Source organism: Phascolarctos cinereus, unplaced genomic scaffold, assembly GCF_003287225.1.
Source record: "Phascolarctos cinereus isolate Bilbo 61053 unplaced genomic scaffold, phaCin_HiC Scaffold_726;HRSCAF=1367, whole genome shotgun sequence".
NCBI classification, from domain to species: Eukaryota; Metazoa; Chordata; class Mammalia; order Diprotodontia; family Phascolarctidae; genus Phascolarctos; species Phascolarctos cinereus.
The window spans coordinates 56,133,867-56,149,700 of NW_027556098.1; positions in this window are offsets into that span (position 1 = coordinate 56,133,867).

Genomic DNA, 15,834 nt, shown 5'->3' on the forward strand with positions numbered 1-15,834 from the left:
GGGCAAAAAACAGGCCTTTTATAGAATGGAAGGTTTCAAGCTTCCTGATAAAAAAAGATTAGAGCTGAATAAAAACTTGGAAATGTAGACATAGTAATTAGGAGAAATCTGGAAAGATTTAAATAATTTAAAAAGTGGCTTAAATGCTTGTCAGTTGCTTATATACCAATAAGGGGATAAGATACAAATGTCCCTTCATAATCCTAGTACTTTCAAGAGTCACAGAAAAGTTAAATAAGACAAAAAGATAGACTGGGTATAGTATTATTTTGTTTCAAGAGAGTTTAAAATAAGAGAAGGGAAAGGAATATGCTAGGAAAGACAATGAAGAAGAAGGGGAAGGAACTTACTATTTTACGTAATGAAGAATGCAAGAAAAAGATATATAGACATGGAGGAAGTGGTAAAGGGAATACATATTTAATTATTTAACTGCTATCTGAATGAAATGACATTTGAATGTACCCACACATTTTTTAGAATAGACAAACATTAAACTTAACAAGAAGATAGGAAGAAGGAAAGAGGACGGGGAAGCAAGTTAATTAAAAAGGGGTTGTGGAGGGAACACTGTAGTTACTAACAAAATAAACTTCAACTTTGAAAGGTTGATCAAAAACTGAAGATTAAATAGTTTCTAGAATTGGTGAGAAGAAGAGAACAGAAGAATAAGAAGAGACCACTTCATTTATCAATAAATAATGTCAATTATGTAGAGCAATGAGGCAGCACAATGGAGAGAGTGCCAGACCTGGAGTCAGGAAGTGCTAGAGCAGAATATATATGGTTTAGGTAATTATTAAAAAGCAGGAATAACTATCATGATTTTAAAACAGGAATGAGTAAAAACAGACATGGTTGAAAGAGATATGCAAGGAAACAAAATAATATTGATATTTTATATTTAATATGTATGCACTGAGTGTAATAATATCCGAGTACTTAAAGGAAAAATTAATCAAAGTATAGGGACAAATGTACAGAAAAAGTAAAATTGTTGTTGACCTCTAAATTTCCCTTTCAAATCTAAGTTAATCTAATAAAAAGATAAAGAAGAAAAAAGTTAAGGACCTGAATAGAATTTTAGAAAAGTTAAAGTAACTTTTTAAAAACTTGAATAAAGTTTGTTACCATCCTACTCAAAGCAGCATAATAATTTCTAAAAAGAAATTATATTAGAGATTTCTGTAACAAGATTTTATTTCTGGGCAATTACTAAATAGAAATAGAAAGAAGTATACATATGTCTTCACTTTGCATGCCACTTTTCAAAAATGGGCTATATTCTAGGGAACAAATACTCACAAATGGACAAAAGCAGAAATATTAAGCGTATCCTGCTTTGCTGACCATAACACAAAAATTAAAATAAATCAACAGTATGTGCAGGAAGGATTCAAACTTAAATGAAAGGTAAATAATTTAACCCAAAAGAATGTATTGACCAAAGAACAAAGTATAAAAACAACTTTAATTTCTTTAAAGAATTACAATGAGAAACATGCCAAAATTTCTGGGTTGTAATCAAAGCTGTCATTAAGAGAAAACATGTGCATATTATCAGTTTGTGTTAACAAATTTATGTGTATTAACAATTTTAACAATGAAAGAGAGAAAAAAATCATTGAATCAGGCATTCAAATAAAAATATTAGAAAAACAACAAATCTGGAACCCCTGCGCAATCACAAAAACAGAAATTCTGGAACCCAAAGAAAATATAAACAAGAATACATTAACTCCATCAAACAATGAATTGAATAAAACTAAAATTTGTTTTTTTAAAAACGTAAAATATACAACATTAATTCATCTGATAAGAAGAAAGGAAAATAAAATTGTCAATATAGAAAAATGAAAAAAGAGTACTAACAACAAATAAAGAAAAGGAAAATTATGAAAAGTCAGTTTGCCCACAAAACTAATAATAAAGAAAATACAGCAATATTTGTAAAAATGTAAAATATCCAAATCAATAGAATAAGATCTAGAGACTTTTAATCACTCAATCTCAGGGGAAAAACATTGAAGAAGTTATGCAGAAGCTTCCAGAGGAGGAAAAAAAAAATAGTACCAGAGAGATTTACAATGAAACTTTGCAATGAAATTTATAATCCATCGAGCATCCCAGGAACAATAAAGTCCATTATAATATAAATTATTTGCAAAAATAGGGAAAGAAGATATCTTATTAAAGTCCCATGAGCTAAATATGGCATTGATACACAAACCATGGATAGACATAGCAGAAAAAGAAAACTATAGACTAAAATCTCCAATGACTACTGATGCAAAAATGTTTAATATGTATTATCAAGGAGATTAAAAAATTTATTTTTGAAATTATGTAATATATTAAAGATTACGACGAATCAGGATGTACCAAGAATGTGGTATTGCTTCAATATTATAAAAATTATAAATAAAATAAACCTTATTAATTACAAAAATAATCAAAATCATATGATCACATAATAATTTTAGAAAAAAAGGATTTTGACAAAATATAACACCCACTCTTGCTAAAACACCAAAAAGCACAGAAAAATAGTATTTTTCTTAATATGGTAAATAGTATCTATCTAAAAGCCAACATTTTATGTAATGGAGATAAACCAGAGATAAGCCAATAAGATAAATAATAAAGCAATGATGTCCATTATCACCACAAATTGCAGTTTCCAGATTCATAAAAATGTTCCAAATCATTAATAATAGGTTGAAAAAGATTGAAGAAACACAAGATGACAATTTTAGGAGGAACTATTGGAGAACAGGCATATTGATACACTATTGGTGGAGCTGTGAAGTGGTCTAACTGATCTGGAAAGAAATTTAGAACTATACCTACAAAGTAATTAAAGGGCATACCTTTTGATCCAGTGGTACCATTACTAGATGTATTCAAAAGAGATCAGAGAAAAAGAGAAAGGATACATATGGTCAAAAATATTTGGAGTAGGGCTTGTTCTTGTAGTAAGGATGTGGAAGAAAAGTGAGTGCTACGGCCTGGAGAATTGCTGATCAAATTATAGTATATAATTGTAATTTAATATAACTATGCTGTAAGAAATGATGCAGAGAAACCTGGGAGGAGTAAATTAACCAACATTAGGAGAATAATTCATACAATGACCACAACAGTGTAAAAGAAAATAGCTGTGAAGTACTTAAAGTCTATGATTACTGCAATGGCCAATCACGACTCCAGAACTGTGTTTCTCACTTCCTATCAGAAAGGTGACCGACTAGAGGTACAGAATGAGACATCACTTTTCAGACACAGCTAATGTGTGGACTTGTTTTGAGTCACTATACTTATTTGAGTCACTATAATTAGTGCTAAAACTTTGATTTTTGTGAGTGGAGAGAGTTAGCAGAGGATGGGACCTACTAACAAAAAGAAAGAAAAGAATGTTAATGAATCATTTGAAAAATAAACAGAAGAGAGAAGGAAGTTTAGGAGGGACACAGACAAGCAAGGCATTGTTATTGTGGTGAGTTTGAAATGTATTTTTTTTTTTTGGTAAGGCAATTGGCATTAAGTGACTTGCCCAGAGTCACACAGTTAGTATTATGTGTCTGAGGCCGCATTTGAACTCTGGTCCTCCTGACTCCAGGGCTGGTACTCTATCCACTGAGCCACCCAGTTGCCCCCTGAAATGTTTTTTTTTAGCTGAGCCATATATAGTATAGAGATCTACAACTTTATATGTAGCCTTCTTTTTTTTTGTTCTTTGTAAAGGAAAATATTCACATTTGCCTAAATTTGAACAATAAACAGGAAAATATTTTAAGGTAAAAAACTATTTTTTCAAAAAGTAATGATAACAGATCTGATAAAGCTAAAAGTTGATTATTTTAATACCCAAATTTGTTTTAAGTCACATACTGTTTTGGAAGAGGGGGATCAGATTCTGTTTTCACACTGTAACTTTAAAACCTTTTTTTTTCTTTAGGAAGAAAATTCCAGTGGAATATAATTCAATGGATTCTTATTTCTGTTTAGGTAGCAACAGTATACAGATAGATACAAATAACAAGTTGTTGTGTTTGGTTGTTTGAATTTGGGAGTGAGAGGGTAGCTGCAAAATATCTTAGAAATGAAATCTATTAGATAGTCAGCTGCAAAACTTCATGGTATTTGGCTAACTTCCCAAATTCTGAACTAAAACAACACAAAGAGTGCATTCAATGTAATGATCATATCAAAATAGCTTAAGAAGGGGGAGGAAAGAAAAGGAGGAAAGGAAGGAAGGAAGGAAGGAAGGAAGGAAGGAAGGAAGGAAGGAAGGAAGGAAGGAAGGAAGGAAGGAAGGAAGGAAGGAAGGAAGGAAGGAAGGAAGGAAGGAAGGAAGGAAGGAGCTCAATGTTTATCTTCATTGTGTCTACCAATAAGTATAATCCATGGAAAAGATGTTGCAAACACCCTGACTGGCCAACCTGCCTTATTAAAACTTCCCCTTATTTGGTCCTGAAGGTCCAAGGAAGTCAGTCCTTGCCTAAATGGGGCACATCAGGACCAGAAGACCTGTATCTTCATTTTTTTCTCTGTCCAATTTCTTTTTTTATTAATTTCTTTTTAGTTTTCAGCATTCACTTCCGTAAGCTTTTGAGTTTTAAATTTTCTCCCCCTTTTTTTCCATCTCCCTCCCCAAGACAGATTGCAATGTGATATAGACTCTATACATACATTCCTATTAAACATATTTTCACATTAATCATGTTTCAAAGAAGAATTAGAACTATTAGGAGGAACCACAACAAAGAAGAAACAAAACAAAAGAGGAAAAAAAGAAAAAAATAGTATGCTTCGATCTGCATTCTAACTCCATCATTCTTTTTCTGGATGTAGATAGCATTTTCTATCACAAGACTTTTGGAGATGTCTTAGATCCTAGCATTGCTGAGAAGAGCTAAGTCTATCAAAGTTAGTCATTGCACATTGTAGCTGTCACTATATACCACATTCTCCTAGTTCTGCTCAATTCACTCAGCATAAGTCCATACAAGTCTTTCCAGGTTTTTCTGAAGTCCACCTGCTCATCATTTCTTACAGCACAATCGTATTACACTACATTCATATACCATAACTTGTTCAGCCATTTCCCAATTGGTGGGCATCCCCTCAATTTCCAATTCTTTGCCACCACAAACAGAGCTGTTATAAATATTTTTTGTACATGTGGCCCTTTTCCCTTTTTTTATGATTTCTTTGGATACTGATCTAGTAGTGGTATTGCTAGAATAGGTAAGGTGCTCAAGGAACTGTAGTAATGAAATAGTAATCTATTGTGAAAACCAAAACTCCAGTTCTTCATTAAGAGCTCACTATTTGACAAAAACTACTGGGAAAACTGAAAAATAGCATGGTCAAAACTAGGCATAGACCAACATTCTACACTGAATACCAAAAAAATGTCCAACTGGCTACATGATTTAGATGTAAAGGGTGATAGCACAAGCAAACCAGGAGAACAAGGAATAGTTTCCCTGTCAGATCTATGGAAAAGTGAAGAATTCATGAGCAAACAAGGAATCAGTAATATTATGACATGAAAAATGTATAATTTTAATTAAATTAGATTGAAAAATTCTAATACAAACAAAGCCAATGCAACCAACATTAAAAGGAAAGCAGAAAGCTGGGAAACAATATCTCTGATAAAGGGCTCATTTCCAAAATTTCCAGAGAACTGAATCAAATTTACAAGAATACAAGTCCTTTCCCAATTGATAAATGATCATAGGATACGAACAAGCAGTTTTCAGATGAAGCAATTAGAGGTAACTAGAGTCATGTGAAAAAATGTTCAAATCATTGTTGATTAAAGAAATGCAAATTAAAACAACCCTGAGGTACAACCTCAGACATATCAGATCAGCCAATACAACAGAAAAGGAAAATGATAAATGTTCGAGAAGGTGTGGGAAAATTGGAATGCTGATGCATTGTTGGTGGAGTTGTGAACTGATCCAACCATTCTGGAGAGCAATTCTCTAATACCCATCATTCTTCTGTTTTGTCATGTTAATCAATCTTATACATATGAAGTGGTACCTCGGTGTTTTTTAAATTTGCATTTCTCTAATCAACAGTGATTCAAAGCATTTTTATGAGCATAAGACCTGTATCTTCATCAGACTCCTTGGTAGTTTGAATGGCAGGGTCAAGTGACACCCAAACGCTGTTGTGGTAACAGATGTATCTATTATAGGCTACCCTGTAACATAGGCTTGGATAGTTCTTTTCCTTAAAAGACATGGAAATCATTCTTGAGTCTTAATTAGCTCAAGGGATTAAAAGCTTGGGCCATTAATATAACTTCTTGGTTACCTGAGTACAAGAATAGTCAGGGCACAAGGAACTCTAGCTGCGTCCTTAAGCTTGGCTATTGTTCCACCATGGGCAACAGAGTCCGGGAAGCTGCATTCAACAAGTCAAGGTTGTATTTTTGCTGAATATCCTTTCTCTTCTCTGAATGTCTTATTCCTGCTGTGACTAAGCAAGCCTCTTTTTAGGCACTATCTGATGTTTTATGAATTTATCACTTTGTTCCAGTCTCAAACCTGAAGTACTTGGACCAGCCTGGATCGAGTCTGGCTTACTACAACAGTAGAAGACAATAGCAAAGGGTCTGGAAGTCGAGGGGCAAGAAACCCAAGACCATCAATTTGCCAGTTTTCAGAACCGCAGCAGCTAGAGTTTGCGTAGGAATTCAAGAATTCAGCAGGTGCTTAGAATCAGCATCAAGCAAAGATTTAGGGATCCAGGAAGTCATCAGATAAGATTGAGTCACCAAATAGCCAGCAATCAACCTGATTTTGAGGTAGGAATTGCATGCTATAAATATTTTTATTTCATTTTATTTTTTATTATTAAATTATTTATCTATTTATTTATTTATTTTGTTTATTGTCAGGGTGGAAGCTAGTATGTGAGTATGAGTAGACCTTGGTTAGGAAAAGGATCAAAGAGTTCCTCAAAAGCCAAGCTTTCATGGACACCACTCTCATCCTGAAGGAAGAAGGAAGATGAAGAGGAGGCCAGAGAGTAGGAGAAACTAATCTTCACCAAGCTTTGCTCTCACTCTGACACCTGGACTTATCTGCACTCCCGTTTCCTATCTATGTAGCAGATATAGCACCATATCTAAAATGGTTGCAAATAGGTCTAAAGTGGGTTAGGATGAATTGATCAATAAAAGAGATCAAGACTTAATCTCACAAGTATGGACCCTTTTAGGTATGGAAGGGTCACTGCTGGTACGGATTTGGTGAGGGAAACTTTTGTTTCTAGCTTTTTGCTACCTTAAAATTTTTGCTACACATATTTTTGTGTATATGGCTGTTAGTCATTACCTTTTTTTGTATGCCGAGCAGTTGAATGTACAGATTAAAGGGTATGGGCATGTTAGTGGGGATACAATTCATATGAAGGAAATTCATATGAAAATTACTAGGTACGTACAATTTATATTCAGAGTAGACAGAAGGTAATTTAGGAGGAAGAGGTATTACATGTTACAATATTATTTGCTTATATTCATAGAATCAAGATCTTAGGTCAAAATTTAACAATGACTAACTGACAGATATCCACATTGTTTCCAGCTTTTTCCTGCCTTGAAAAATGCTCTCTGGATAGATAGAGATAGAGATAGATAGGTAGATGTCTTCTTGTTGTTGTAGAGTGGTTTCAGTAGTGTCTGACTCTTCCTGACCCCATTTGGGGTTTTCTTGGCAAAGATATTGGAGCGGTTTTCTCTTTCCTTCTCCAGCTCATTTTAATGATGAGAAAACTAAGACAAACAGGGTTAAATGACTTGCCCAGGGTCACACAGCTAGTAAGTGTCTGAGGCTGAATTTGAACTCAGGAAGATGAGTCTCCCTGACTCCAGGCCCAGCACTCTATCCACTGGCCCTCCTAGCTGCCGATGCATCTATATTTATCTGTAAATATATATTACTTATATATATGTGTGTGTGTATATATATATAAATATACACATATATACTATGTATGCATGTATGTATGCAGTATGTATATAGAGCGCCCCAAGTCTTAGTGTGGTTTAAGGCTTTAATAGCTTAAAATTGCACTAAGATTTTTAGGACACCTTTTCTATGGGACTTCTTTTTAATGCCTTAACTTCTTTGGAGTCAGCAGTGAGATTTCTTGGTCAAAAGTTAAGAAAAATTTAATCACTTTTAAAAAAGTGATTTCCATGATGTGGAAAGAATATTGACTCTGATGTCAGAGATTTGGGTTCAAATCGCAACTTTGACATGTACAATCTGTGTTACCTTGTACAAGACATTTAAACTCCATGGTCCTCAGTATCCTCATCTGTAAAATGATGAGGTTGGCCTCTAAGGTCTCTTCCAGTTTCAAATCTATGAACCTATGATTTGTCAAGATTCCTACAATAATTTGTTTCCCAGAATGTTTGGAACACTTCATATCTCCATCAACAGAGTGTTATTGTCTTCCCATAGCGTCTTCAACACTATTTTTATCAATGATCATATTTACCAAACTGCTATGTGCTAGATGAAACTTTTTTTTCCAATTTGCTTTTTTTTAACTTTAATTAAAGCCATTGTCCCATAACATACGGAAAGGAAGAATGTTGTGATTTTTCAGTTTTCTCTGAAAATTCTAAGTGCTATATTTGTGATCATCAGAAGTTACCAAAGAATTGAGAAGTGGCTATGGAATGAAATCCAGAAAGCAATTCAACTAATCTTCAAAAGTATTAAAGAACATCAATGAAAGATAAGATAAGGTATAATTTTGTTTCTGTCTTTTATTGAATCCCATTTCAGGGAAATGTGATTTCATAATACTATAGAAGGGACTTCAGAAATATAGAACTTTTATATAACCATGGGCAGCTAGGTGACATAGTGGGCAGAGCAATGGATTTGGAAGAAGGAAGACTCATCTTCTTGAGTTCAAATCCTGCCTCAGACACTTACTAGCTATGTGACCCTGGCCAAGTTGCTTAACCCTGTTTGCCTCAGCTTCCTCATCTGTAAAATGAGTTGGAAAAGGAAATGGCAAACCATTCCAGTACCTTTACTAAGAAAACCCCAAATGGGGTTACTCACAAAGAGTAAGACATGACTGAAGATGACTGAATAAGAGCAAGACAGAACTACCAAAGGGACTTTAGAAATCACCTAATCCAACTGTCAGGCCATAGAGGTGAAATAACTTGTTCCAAATCACAAAGACAGTGAATTTTGAAATACTTTTCCTGAAGTTCTGACATATGGGACCCTGAATGCTGAAACAGAAAGTCAGTTGGTCTATCATCTTCTAATTATCTTATATTTACATTCATTTTTATTTTTAGAAAAAATAATTGACATCTTGATGATCATACAGCACTTCAAGGAATTTAACAAGCAATGCTGAAAGCAATGTCCTTAATGACAGTTCCATATTGTTAAAAATGTTCCTTTTAAAGCAACATTGCGTATGATGTTATAACCTGATAGGAATTTTCTTCCCTAGGAGAAAATATGGAAGATCAGCACATAGCACCTGACACAGTTCAGTTCAGTCATTTTAGTTGTGACCCCATTTGGGGTTTTCTTGGCAAAGTGGTTTGCCATTTCCTTCTCCAGCTCATTATACAGATGAGAAAACTGAGGCAGACAGGGTTAAGTGACTCACCCAAAATCACACAGCAAGTAAGTGTCTGAGGCCAGATTTAAACTCATGGAGATAAGTCTTCCTGACTCCAGATCCCATGCTGTATCCACTGCACTGCCTAGCTGCCCCATAATAGCTGCTTAATAAATGTTTATTTATTGAATGATTGTAGGAAGTTACTACGGGTTTGCAGATATGTTTTTTAAAAGCTTCTGATACCTAACAACTTCCCAGTACCCCTAGCCAAAATTAAGAAGGACCTTTTACTCTCACTGTCCTAAGGGTTCACAATGCGTTACAGTCTGAAGATTGGAGCCTTAAGGACTTTTTTTTTTGACCCATTCAGGGACTTAAACCATTCAGATAATGTCCAGGACACATACTTCTGATACAATACCAAAATTTGCCCTGTTGAGGTTATGGTGCATTGTCCCTACCTTCATTAATACTGTTGTTTTATATCCCTGATGGAGTGTAATTATAGGTTACAAAATATTCATAGTCCACATTGCTACAGAATCTTACATTTACATAAGTTTACAAAGTGATTTCCTCACAATAACTCTTTGTGGGAAGCATAAGAATTTTCTGACAACACACTACCCAGAATTTTCCCCACAATACACAAGGACTGTGTAAACTCAGCACAAATGAGAAGAAAGAGGGAAAACAGAGTGTGTTCATTTATTTTCTGACTCTAGAGATAAGAATATGCTCATTTTCATGGTTGACTTCCCATGTTTCATTAGAATGGGCCATATCCATAATATCAAATATTTTGGCAGAGGCAGAAAAATTTGGTCACATAGGACAAATGTGGGTGCTTAACAACCATATCAAATTGGTCTTAATCGCCAACTCTTTAATCATTTCCATGGTGCCTCTGAAACTGCTCCAAATTCTCTGTGGCACTCTTAATTAGAGAACCCAGAACTAAGAAAATTACTATGCTTTGTCTCTACCAAGACTTTGACAAGTGCTAAGGATAACCGCTAGATCTCCTTCAATGTTCTACGTTGCTTGTGTCCCAATATCAAAATTAATTCTGAGGATTTTGTTTCTGACTGCTTTTTTTTAAACTGTTTCATTTTTGATTCACATTAAACATATCGTCCATTATGACTATCAAAGTTATCACTTCCCCATTCTACTACAGTCACTATCCATTATCACTTTAAATCATTTTATACAATAAAGTTTAAAACTGCACTACTACCTTGGGGCCACTTTGTATAGCATTTCATGCTTATGAAGAGCTTTAGGTAGGCATTACAAATAGCAGATAGGTAGCACCATGGTGCACAAAGCACTGAGCTTGAAGTCAGGAAGACTTGCACTCAAATCCAGCTTCAGACAATTACTAGCTGTGTGACCCTGGGCAAGTTACTTAACCTCTGTTTGTCTCAGTTTTCTCATCTGTAAAATGGGGGTGATAATAGCACCACCTCTCAGGGTTGCTGTGAGGATCAAATAAGATAATAATTATAAAGTACTTAGCACAATGCCTGGTACATAGTAAGCACTATATAAATGGTAGCTATTGTTAATATTATTATTATTATTTTGCAGATGATGTCAAAGGTTCATTAGGTTGCATGATTTAACTAAGCTCACACAACTTGTATATAATAGAGCCAGGGCTCAAAGATAGATCTTCTGATTTCAAGCCTAGTTTCCTTTACATGGTACTATGATGCTATTTCTTTCCCATAAGATCCCTTACCTTGACCCTATAAAATTTTTCTCTTTTGTTCTATGACCATTTGTTCCACTTACCGGGAAGAGTGATTAGGTAGAAATAGCCTTGAGGAAAGAAGAAAGGAGAAAAGGTCCATTGGTATTTCTTCAAACCAGTACAAAACATTTGAAAGTCATTCAAACAAAGAGGTAGAAGTGATCAGGAGAAAGGGGTTGTCCTGAGCTACAATCCTCTGGGCTAGGCAAGGGTAGTGGAAGAAAGATTATACCAATAAAAGCAGAATTAAAGTATATGACAGTGGCTTGCTGGTAAATGTTTAACAACTGGCTCTTAAAAATGTGCATATGGTACACTTTTAATTTTATGTTCATCATTAACATTCTCTCACAATTTTCTTAAGTCTAGGCAGTCAACAAAACCATAACTCAAGCCCTGATTTGTAGCACTTACAGATTTCTGAGGTGTAAATGCTCACACTGAAAATTTAACAATTGGCTCACTGGCCAGTTCAGGCTGGCTCCAGAACACCAATGGGTCTGAAGCAGAAGGCGCCAATATCTTAGATCCTGAGGGTAAAATAAAAATGGAAAGAATCCACCAATCACCTCCTGAAAGAGATCCCAAAATGAAAACTCCCAGGAACATTTTAGCAAAATTCCAGAGCTCCCAGGTCAAGGAGAAAACATTGCAAGTAGCCAGAAAAAAAAAATTTTTGGAAAATATTTGGAGCCACAGTCAGGATCACACAAGATTTAGCAGCTTCCATGTTAAAGGAGTGGAGGGCTTGAAATATAAAGGCAAATAAACTAGGATTACAGCCAACAAACCCAGCAAAACTGAGTATAATCCTTCAAGAGGAAACATGAATATTTTGTGCGAAAGAGGACTTTCAAGAATTCTGATGAAAAGACCAGAGGTGAATAGAAAATCTGACATTCAAACACAAGACTTAAGAGAAACATAAAAAGATAAACTTGAAAGAGTAATTGTAGGGGACTCAATAAAGTTAAAGTGCTTACATTCCTATATGGGAAGAAGATATAGGTAACTCCTAAGAATATTCTCATTATTAGGACAGTTACATATAACTACATACATACATTAGGAATCTGCATAAACAGAAGAAAATAAGATAGAGGGAAATACACAGTAATTATAACTGTGAATGTGAATAGGATAAACTCACTCATAAAATGGAAGAAGTTAGCAGAATGGATTTGAAACTGACTCCAACAGCATGTTGTTTACAGGAGACACAGGTGAAACAGGAAGACAGAATTAAAATAAATGACTGGAGCAGAAACATCTATGCTTCAGCTGAAGTAAAAAAGATAAGAATGGCAATCATGATTTCAGATGAAGCAAAAGCAAAAATAGACTGACTTAAACAAGGTAACAGGGAAACTATATTTTGCTAAAAGATACTACAGACAATGAAGTAGTATCAACAATTTTTATGAAAGTTTCTCTGATAAAGGCCTCATTTCTCAATTATATAGGAAACTCAGTGAAATTTATAAAAATAGGAACCATTCCCTAATTGATAAATGGTCCATTTTCAGACAATTTTCAGAAAAAGAAATCAGAGCTATCAATAGTCCTGGGAAAAAAAAATACTCTAAATCATTATTGATTAGAGAAAAGCAAATGAAAATAACTCTGAGATACCTATCAGAAATGACAAATGCTGGAACAGCTGAGAGAAAATAGGTACACTAATCTATTGTTAGTGGAGTTGCGAACTGGTCCAACTGTTTTGGAGAACAATTTAGAACTATGGCCAAAGGGCCTCTGACCCAGCAACAGCACTGCTAGATCTACATCCCAGAGAAATCAAAGAAAAAGGAAAAAGGCCCATATGTACAAAAATATCAATAGAAACTCTTTTGTGGTGGCAAAGAATTGAAATTGAGGGAATGATCATCAATTGGTGAATGACTGAAGAGATTATGACGTGATTTTTTTTTTGGGAGGGGCGAGGCAGTTGGATTAAGTGACTTGTGTCGGGTCACATAGCTAGTGAATGTTATGTGTCTGAGGCCAGATTTGAACTCAGGTCCCCCTGACTCCAGGGTCAGTCCTCTATCCATGGCACTACTTAGCTGCCCCATGTCATATGATTTTGATGGAGTACTGTTGTGCTATAAGAAATAATGAGAGTAGTTTAATGGGACAAAAAATAAACATGGTAACACCTATATAGACTGATGCAAAGTGAAGTGAGAAAAGCTGGGAGATCATTGCACACAGTAACAGCAATGTTGTAATGATGATCAACTGTGAAAGACTTGACTACTAAACCTGGGAAGACTTGTATGAACTGAAGCTGAGTGAAATGAGCAGAACCAGGATAACACTGTACACAGGATCAGCCACATTGTACGATGACTGCCTTTGATAGACTCAGCTCTTCTCAGCAACGTCAGGATCTAAGACAACTCCAAAAGTCTCATGATGGAAAATGCTATCCACATCCAGAGGAAGAACTCAAGAGTCTGAATGCAGTTGGAAGCATACTATTTTTTTCTTTGTTGTTGCTGTTGTTGTTTCTTTCTCGTGGTTCCTCCCATTTGTTCTAATTCTTCTTTACAACATCACTAATGTGAAAATATGTTTAATAAGAATGTATATGTAGAGCCTATATCAGATTGTACACCATCTTGGGGAGGGAGGAGGGGAGGGAGAAGGAGAAAATTTAAAACTCAAAAGCTTATAGAAGTGAATGTTGAAAACTAAAAATAAATAAATTTTTAAAAAAGACTTGGCTAGTTTGATCAACACAGTTATACAAGACATTTCCAAAGAACTTATGATGAAAAAAATACTAACCATCTTCAGAGAGAGAATTGATGAACTCTGGCTAATTCAATTTTCTACTTGCTTTGTTTTTCTTTCTTTCTTTCTTTCTTTCTTTCTTTCTTTCTTTCTTTCTTTCTCTCTCTCTCTCTCTCTCTCTTTCTCTCTCTTTCTTTCTCTTTCTTTCTTTCTTTCTTTCTTTCTCTTTCCTTCTTTCTTTCTTTCTTTCTTTCTTTCTTTCTTTCTTTCTTTCTTTCTTTCTTTCTTTCTTTCTTTCTTTCTTTCTTTCTCTTTCTTCCCTCCTTTCCTCCTTCCCTTCCTTTCTCTTTCTTTCTTTCTGCAATATGGCTAATATGGAAATATGCTTTGCATGATTTCACATGTATATATGATATTATTTTGCTTCCCTTCTCAGTGGGTGGGAGGGAGGGAGAAAGAGAATTTGAAACTCAAGATTTAAAAAGAAAAGAATATCAAAAATAATTAAATGTTTTTTTTTTAAAAAGCTAATTGATGTTAAATGGAATTGGGATGTTAGCCATTGGCCACCTAAAATGAAGGTAATATAGCCTGTGGAGGCTTCAGCTTATGGCAGAAAAAAGAAACATTACAAACCCTTCCGGGTACCAAAGAGCCCTGAGGGTTAGATATAGCCCAACTGGCGTGGAGAGAGTGTGATCAGAGTGTACATATTGTATTTATATTGTAGATACTTAATACACATTTTTAAATTGATCCGAAAAGTAATTAGCATTGCTGTAAAAGCCATTTCATGTGAAAAAAAAAATGGAACCAGGACCATTCTCTCCATTTAAAAGGGGAATGCAAAAATTAAAAACACACACACAGAGATGGACTGGTCATCTGTGAAGGGTGAGGGATGGCAGATGGCCATCTTGAGTGCCCCTCTGATATCCTTGAAATGTCAGGACAAGCTAAGTAAAGGCTCCTCCAAAACATCTGCAGTACATTTATGGGAGGACGCAGACAAGAGTCACTCAGGCTGGGCAGGCATGGGTTGTTGTCATTTCAATGGTTGGACAGAACATCCAAATGGATGAGCTCACAACACCATCTGAGTACAGAATATCTAAAGTTTACAAAATGTTTTCCTCACAACAGTACTCAGAGGTACATAACAAGTTCCAGTGATTAACTTGCCCATAATCACATAGGGAGAAATCAGAGCCAAGGCTCAGACCCAGGTCTTCTTACAATAAATTACGGTCAGAAGATCACAGACTTAGAACTAAAAGGGACTTTAGACATCATCTGATCCAACTTCTTTATTTTACAGGAGCGAAACCTGAGACGTAGAGACATGAAGTGGTTTGGGCAAAGTCACCGAGGTAGCCAGTAACTGAGTCAGGTTTAAAACTATGATTCAAGATATGATGCTCTTTCCATTATGTCGCGCTGCCTGTTTATATGAAAATATGGTAAATGTCTTCAAGTATGGTATTTGAGGGATCATCATATCAAAGAGAGTTTAGATTTATTCTTTGTAGCTACCTGGAAGAAAACCTGGACCAATGGCCAGAAGTGTCCTTATGCAAATCACTTGATGCTCTGACCTCAGTGTCCTTATCTCTAAAATGAAAAGGTGTCTTCTGATATCCCCATCAAAAAGATCAAATGAGTTATTTGTAAAGTGCTTAGCACAGTACCTGGCACAT